The sequence below is a fragment of the Octodon degus genome, unplaced genomic scaffold (assembly GCF_000260255.1).
Source record: "Octodon degus isolate 3935 unplaced genomic scaffold, OctDeg1.0 scaffold00164, whole genome shotgun sequence".
Classification (NCBI taxonomy): domain Eukaryota; kingdom Metazoa; phylum Chordata; class Mammalia; order Rodentia; family Octodontidae; genus Octodon; species Octodon degus.
The window spans coordinates 291606-299166 of NW_004524740.1; the positions used below are offsets into that span (position 1 = coordinate 291606).

Consider the following 7561-nt stretch of genomic DNA (forward strand, 5'->3'; position numbering starts at 1 on the left):
TCTTTTTTTACTTCAGAAATTATTTCAGATCTGATTTCCTCCATACTCTTCTGTAGCTGTTTCTTTACTTCAGATGCCATTATTTCCAAGATTTTAGGTGTATGATTTCCAATTTCTTCTATGGTAGTGTCTCCTGCATTTGTTATGGGTGGGCTTGGGGCCTGAGAATTAATTTTGCTCTTTCTTTTGTCATTTTGTATAGCACTGTCTTCTGACCTTTGGTGTAGAGCTTAGATAAGAGTTATTACTCTCACCAGACCCAGATCTACCAAAATCAAACTTGTCCAGGTGGGTGTGGCTTGAGTCTGGCTGCTTTGCTCCACTCCTTCCTGCAGCAGCCTTTGGAGGTGAACCCTTTGTGCCACTCTGGCAAGATGTCCTGCTCCTGGAACAGCTGAGTGGATCTTGCCTCTAGCCTCTCTGCAGGGAGTTCTGCTGCTGGGTTCCACACTAGGCCTGTCTAATGGAAGAAGTTCTACTCACACATGGGCCTGGGATCTGAGTCTAAGGAGGACCTGGCAGGCCCTGGTCAGTCCTACTCATAAGCTGGGCCTGGGTTCTGGGTCTAATCCAAACTGCACTTTTAAAAAGAGGTACTTTTGCTTTTGAAAAGAAACCAGTGAATCCTCTAAGAATAATAAAAGGGAGCATTTTACAACTAAGCACATGCTTTGGAGAGAAAAATTCCAATATTGCTCTGCTGGTTAGTGGTGTTAATACTCTTCTTGTTCCTTCTTCGGGCCCCCTTCATCAGGTATCATGAAGCCTTCATCTGTGGCATAGAGAATGTCTACAATCCTCTGCAACACAGGGTCATTTTCCCACTCATTCTCCTGGCAAATCAATTCAGTGCTCCTTAGCTTTCCAAACTGGAAATTTCTTTCTTTCTCCAAGTCTTCAAGAGTAAGTTTCAATACATTGACCTGCTGCATCAGTTCAGCGGTCTCATCGTCCCCATTGTCCACACCAGGATTCTTCCACACCTGGACAGCCTTAGGAGTTGAAATAGTTCTCTGGGTTGAAATGGGTCTCTGTGGAGCTGCACTGCTTGAGCTGAGAGGTTTCTTCAGTTGATGCACAGCTGGCGCAACAAGAGAAGGAGCCGCTGCAGTCTCCTGACTTCATCTGGCAGCTACAGGGCCGTACTCTTTTCCATCATAGTTAGCATCAAAAAATTTCTTGAACCACTGAACAAATTCAACATTATCCTGAAACTTTCTTTATACTAATTTATCCATAAGAATTATTTTATCATGTAATTTTAATCTTAATTTTAATTTTTTTTGTTTTTTTGTACTGAGGATCAAATTCAAGACCTTACACTTGCCAATCAAGTACTTGTGCCGCTGAGCTATCTCTCCAGCCCTCTCATGTGTTTTTATTTTATTTTATTTATTGCAGCACTGGAGATCAAACTCAAGACCTTGAGCTTCCCAGGCAGGCAGTTATGCCACTGAGTCTAATGTGTTTTGATATTTTAAAAAATCCTTTTAAAACCTGCTTGTAGTATTTTGAAGTTCTGGATATGCTTATGATCTAGCTTCGCTTTGAATTTCACTTTCTTCAAGGCAATGGAGCCAGGGAAGAGCATGCCCATAAACTGACAATAGGCAGTCCCTGAGCACAACTGTTCAGTCTTTGTCAGATTCAACTGCAGAGACTCATTGATCCAGGCCAGCATGTCATGTTGACTTAGATTATCACTGGTGACTGATGTGGAGTATACATTCACTGCCATCTTTGGCTCTCAGGGGAACTGTGACTACTGCCCACACCCACCTCCAGTTCTGTCTTCATCTCAGGATTAGAAATATTAAATAGCTAGGCTATCATAATCATGCTGCATGCTGATGCTCAATCCTTGGTTTTCAAATTGTCATTTCTTTTTTTTTTTTTCTCTCTCTCAGTTCAGGAAGAATAGTGGGGATAACAACCCATGCCTTGTACAAGCAAGACAAGAGCACTACCACTGAGCCACTTCCCAGTCCAAGAGTATTTCTTAAAATCAACAATATTTTACATTATCTTAATGAATAGAGGGATTTGTTCTAATAGTGTTTATAAATAGGATATCATGTCCGCATCTTGTACAGCAATTAACCACTGGGAAGAATGTATGCAATGTGTTAATTATTGAAACTGTCCTACCAATTTGATTTGAAAAAATAAAATAAAATAGCTTTGAAAAAAAAACACCACCTTTAAAAAATCAACAATACTTCAATTTAACTACATCTCATACACTCTACATTCATCATCTAAGCTGCTTTATATCAAAACACATTAGACTCAGTGGCATAAGCTCTCCCTGGCAAGCTTGAGGTCCTGAGTTTGATCTCCAGTACTGCAAATAAATAAATTAATTTTTTCTTTGATTAAAAACACATTATAGGGCCAGGGAGATATCTCAGCAGCATAAGTGATTGACTGGCAAGTGCAAGGTTTTGAATTTGATCCCCAGCACACAAAAAAAAAGAAAATTAAGATTAAGATTAAAAATATAAAATACAGTAGACTCAGAGTAAATATTTTAATGGGAAAAATGTACTGTGTGTGTAGTACATTTAATTTTACAGTAAAAGTGAAACAAATGTTCTCATAGTTTCAGCTGTGGAATCAACATGCCGAGAAATGACTGGATGATCCAGGTGAAAGCAGCTCAGGCAGTCTTGTTCATCTATGTAGGAAAAGTGACTCTTGGAGAAGAAAATAGAAAAAATCTCCAGAAAAACCAGAGAGATGAAGAGAAGAACAGAGTTTTGCAGGGTGCATGTGCTTTGTTAAACTCAGGAGGAGGAGTGATGTGGATGACAATGGCAAATGAGGAGGACCATCCTATGGAGCTGGGATTGGACTTGGAGCAGGCCTTGAGCGAGCTGATTCAGTTTGCAGACGTTTTCCAGAATTTCTTCGATACCATGCAACATGGGAGGATTTTCTTCATTATGGCTAAGTCCTGGAGTTGTGGCCATCTGTCTGAACACAATTCCAGCAATACTCCAATTTGCAGCCTGAGTACTTCCCTGTACCGTAGATCTTGCACCTCTGTGATTCTCCAGAATCCAAAACAGGCATTGGTATTCATGAAGACCCAGAAAAGGAATGTGCAGCTAACTCCAGATGATGAAGAAGTTACACCAAGTGAAATCCTCAGAGTTATGCCTGAGAACATCTCTGAATCAAATCCTGCTTTCCAAATTTTCCAAAGAAACAAGATTGAATACGGTTATATCCTACCTTTTCATGAGTCTCCATTTGTGGAGTTTAAACAGTTCTCCACAAAACACATCCTAGAATATTCCAAAAACATAATTATAAAAAATATCCCTGCATTTGCAAACACTGAAGGGGGTTATCTTTTTATTGGAGTGGATAATAAGAGTAGGAGAGTCCTGGGATGTGCAAAAGAAAATATCAACCCTGACTCTTTGCAAAGAGCAATAACACAAGCAATTTCCAAGTTGCCAGTCTTTCATTTTTGTTCCACTGATGCACGAGTGTCCTATGAGGTCAAAGTTATAGATGTGTTTAAGAAGGAAGATTTATATGGTTACCTCGTTGTTGTCAAAGTCGAGCCATTCTGCTGTGTGGTGTTCTCGGAAGAACCTGTTTCATGGATGGTGAATGAGCAGCAGGAAATTGTTAGACTGAACATGAGCGAATGGGTAGCAAAGATGATGGATACAGATCCAGGTAAGAGGGAGAGGGCTCCTTCCCTGCCTCTCCTACTTCTAGGGCATGTCCATGTCTCCCTTTATTTTCTACAACTTTGAACTACAATGAGCCTTTTCAATTTCTGTATCTTTCATATGTGGGAGACTCTTATTAGGTAAGAAAAATATCAAATCAAATATAATATGAATGGTGGTTTCATGTAAATATGTATTATTGAAACTTCTCTAATTAGAATTTTCTGGAGTTTCTTAGTAATAATTGCATTGTACCTCAGATTAACATAAGACCAACTCTGAGAGGCAACAGCCATTGGGAAATGTTCCTTTCTGTTGGGATTAGTGAAGGTACAGAGCTGTAAAATACATGATTGGAGAATTTAAAAGATTTAAATGCTATAGGCTAAGGAAAGACATATTCAAAAATACATGAAAAAGAATTATTTTGAATGGGGGAAATATCACTCAAGAATAAGGCTGGGCTACTTCTGGGACCATTGGGAAGTGTGACAACAAGTCACACTTGAAGTGATGAAATGTTGCACTGTTTTGCCTGAGTTATTGTTAAAAGAAATTTAGAGACCACTTTGTAGGTGCTATCTCAGTGCTGAGGGATGAAGCCACATAAGCTGTTTTCTTCTTTCATATTTGGCTGAAGCTTTTAAATCCCAGCTAATTCTGACAATCCTTGATGCTGCCGACTGGGGTATTTTAGAAAAAAGTCTAGGACATGAAACGCATCATTAGCAGCATTTATTTCCAAGTACAAACTTCCATTTAATTTATTATGTAAAAAGCAAATGATTTTCTTGAAAATAAAGTCATAAAAGTTTGAAAAAGCTTTCCTACAACTTCAGGTGCATAAAATAACAATGCTATTGCCTCCTGGGAATGTGTTTCAGGAGACTTTAGAAAGCATGTAGCTTGGTGGTTTCAAAAAATCTGACATATCAGAAATAGCACAGCATGGTTGGCTCATTAGTAGGGTGCTTACCCTTTGTGCCCAAGGTTCTGGATGCAATACCCAGCACCACAAAAAGGAAATGACACAGAAAGTAATGCTCACATGTGTAGGCCTCCACTAAGTACTTACACAAGTGCATTTCAGGGATAATTCCTGTCTACACATTTGAGCAATTTTCTCCAAGTTATCTGATGCTTTCCTGGGCTTGGAAACTAATGATGTGGCAAAAATGAAAGCAAAATATTAGACTGGAACAGAGGAATTACTGACCTCTTCTGGTTCATTTCTCAGGGATGGAGAGATTGTGTCAGTGAAAAAAAAAATTGATCTGGTAACTCAAAACCATAGAGAAACTACCAACATTTATGCTGGAAGAGGCTAGTGAGCACAAATCACCAGTGTCCTAGAGGTAGTACAAAACAATAATAAGTCAAGACCATAGGTAATATTAGATAAACATTCTCTTCCCTTCCTGAAATATTTTTTCACTAGGTTTTGTGTAGGAGTTTCTACTTTAAAAAAGAAATTCAGGGGCCAGGGAGATGGCTTGGTGGAATAAGCACTTCCTTGGCAGCGCAGGGGCCTGAGTTCAATCCCCGGTTCCACAAAAAAAGAAAAAAAGAAAAAAGAAAAGAAAAGAAAAGAAAAGAAAAGAAAGAAAAAAAAGAAATCCAGATCTTTGGAGGAGAGAAATGGCTTATTTCACTGACACTTTGGCCACAGGAAATGCAAGAAGTGGTAGCAGAATGAAGTATAAAAATGTCTTACACATGTCTAAACATCTTCCAAGACAAGGTAATTAATATATTAAGTCTAGTCTAGGTCTATTTTTAATCTAAGAGTTCATTTACTTTTGATCTTTGTAGTCTTTAGCTTGTCAGAAAGGTTTTTAAACATTCCACAAGAATCTGAAACGCAAAAGGAGCTGTACACATCGTCTTCAATTCCTCGGGCTTGATCAATTGCCCTGTGTGTGGCACACTTGCTCTCCATGAAGTACCAGAGACAACACCACTCAGTTCACCAGATTTGTGTGACACAGGTTCAAGAGAGGGGCACTAGGGAATTTCTCCTAAACTGTACTCTTATTATGGGAGATGTATTCTCCATTTTAAATGTAATATGTAATTCACAAAACAATACAATCATATTGTTCAAATCTTCCTTATTCTTTTCATGTCTAGTATCACCAGCACGTTTGGAGTATGATCTAGAAGATCTCCGGATGGAGCTGTCCTCACATTATAAAAGATTGCCAAAATTCAAGAAGTGGCATCAACAGCTGGATCGGATCTTTTCTACAACCTGCACTGGGATTGTGTACTTCATAGTAAAGAAGAAAGTCCTCTTTGATGCTCTGCTTCTTGATCAGTACCCTGTACATGATTATTTTTTTTATTTTTCTTTTCTTTTTCTTTTTTTAATGTATTTAGTACAGGGTCTACAGGGTCTCAACATAAACATTGAACTCGTAGTGATCTCCCTGTTTTCAGCCTGCCAAGTGCTGGGATTATGGGCACGCACCACCATGCCCAGTTTTATATCCCATTCTTGCGGATTGGCTAGGAGATGTGCAGTACTAGTTAAACCAAACTGTCTTCTCATTGATGGAGAAGCTGGTGTCCACAGGTGGCTTCTACGAGAAAGTGTATGTCATGAGCAACATGCTCTGCCTGAGTCCCTACATCGGTGCATTGTCTTTAGCGGGATCCAGCTCTCAGATAGAGTATTCCTTTCCCTATAACCTAGCAGACATCTAGCACATGCAAACCTTACTGAGGGCCTTGGATTGGCTTCCTTGGCCCCAGATCTTTGCTGAGTGACCAACTTCAGAAGATTTTAAATCTTCTCCTAGCTCAAATATATGAGATATTATTTCCAAACATCATGATCCCGGGGATTTGTTTTTTCATGGGTTACATGGCTCAGGAAAGATGATCATAGTTATGAAGATGATGGAAAAGAGGGGCCAGGGGTCAAGGTCCTGAGTTCAATCCCCAGTACTCAAAAAAAAAAAAAGTGAGGAGTTAGCACTTTTAAGCACCAGCCAGATAGCTCAGCAGACTAAATCACCTGCTTAGGCAGAGTGCAGTGGCCAAGGTTCGATCCCCGGCATGCCACGCCAGCCCTACCTGCGGGGAACGCTGAGACAGTGATTGAGACTGGGCATGGTGGCATGTGCCTGTAATCCTAGTGCTTGGGAGGCTGAAAACAAGAGAATCACTATGAGTCTGATCTACTTAGTGAGACCCCAGAGACCCTCAATTAAATACGTAAAAAAAAAATGCTTGATATAGTGTCATACTATTTAGAGATTCTCCTTTCTCAGCCTCCCCAGCCCTGAGTTTACAGGTGTGCACCACCTTGCTGAGTTCCAGGGTCCACACAGCATGCCACCTCTAGTGCTGAGGTTACAGGAATGTGCCATCAAGTCCAATTAGAGAGTCTGCATGCCATGCCCCTTCAGTGCTGGGATTACTCACAGGTACTACCATGCCTGGTTCCAGGGTCAGAAAGGCACACCTCATTACTCACATGCTCCACCATGCCCGGTTGTACAATTCACATGGTGCACCCCCTCTAGCACTGGGATTACAGGCATGCACCACTGTGCCTGGTTTCAGGGTCTGTATGGTGCGCCCCCTCTAGTAGTGCAATTATAGCATGTGCCAACATTGCCAGTTCCAAGGTCAGCCTGGTGCACTGACTATAGTGCTGTGATTATAGCAGTGTGCCACCATGCCCAGTTCCAGGGTTGCACAGGGTTCTGGGGTCAGCAGGGTATGCAGTGCCAGGGATTGGACAAGGGACCTTGCACTTGCTTGGCAGGTGCTTGTGCTGCCGACCTATTTCTCCAGCCGCAAAAGCACATTATTGCAGCATTGACTTTGCATGTAAGCAATGTGCATGTAAAAAGGTTAAATCT

At 40.7% G+C, this 7561-nt stretch overlaps 1 pseudogene; it reads right to left on the reverse strand.

Annotated features, from left to right (window-relative positions):
• Window positions 1-713: 713 nt before the first annotated feature.
• LOC101582000 lies at window positions 714-1738 on the reverse strand (annotated as a pseudogene).
• Window positions 1739-7561: the final 5823 nt, after the last annotated feature.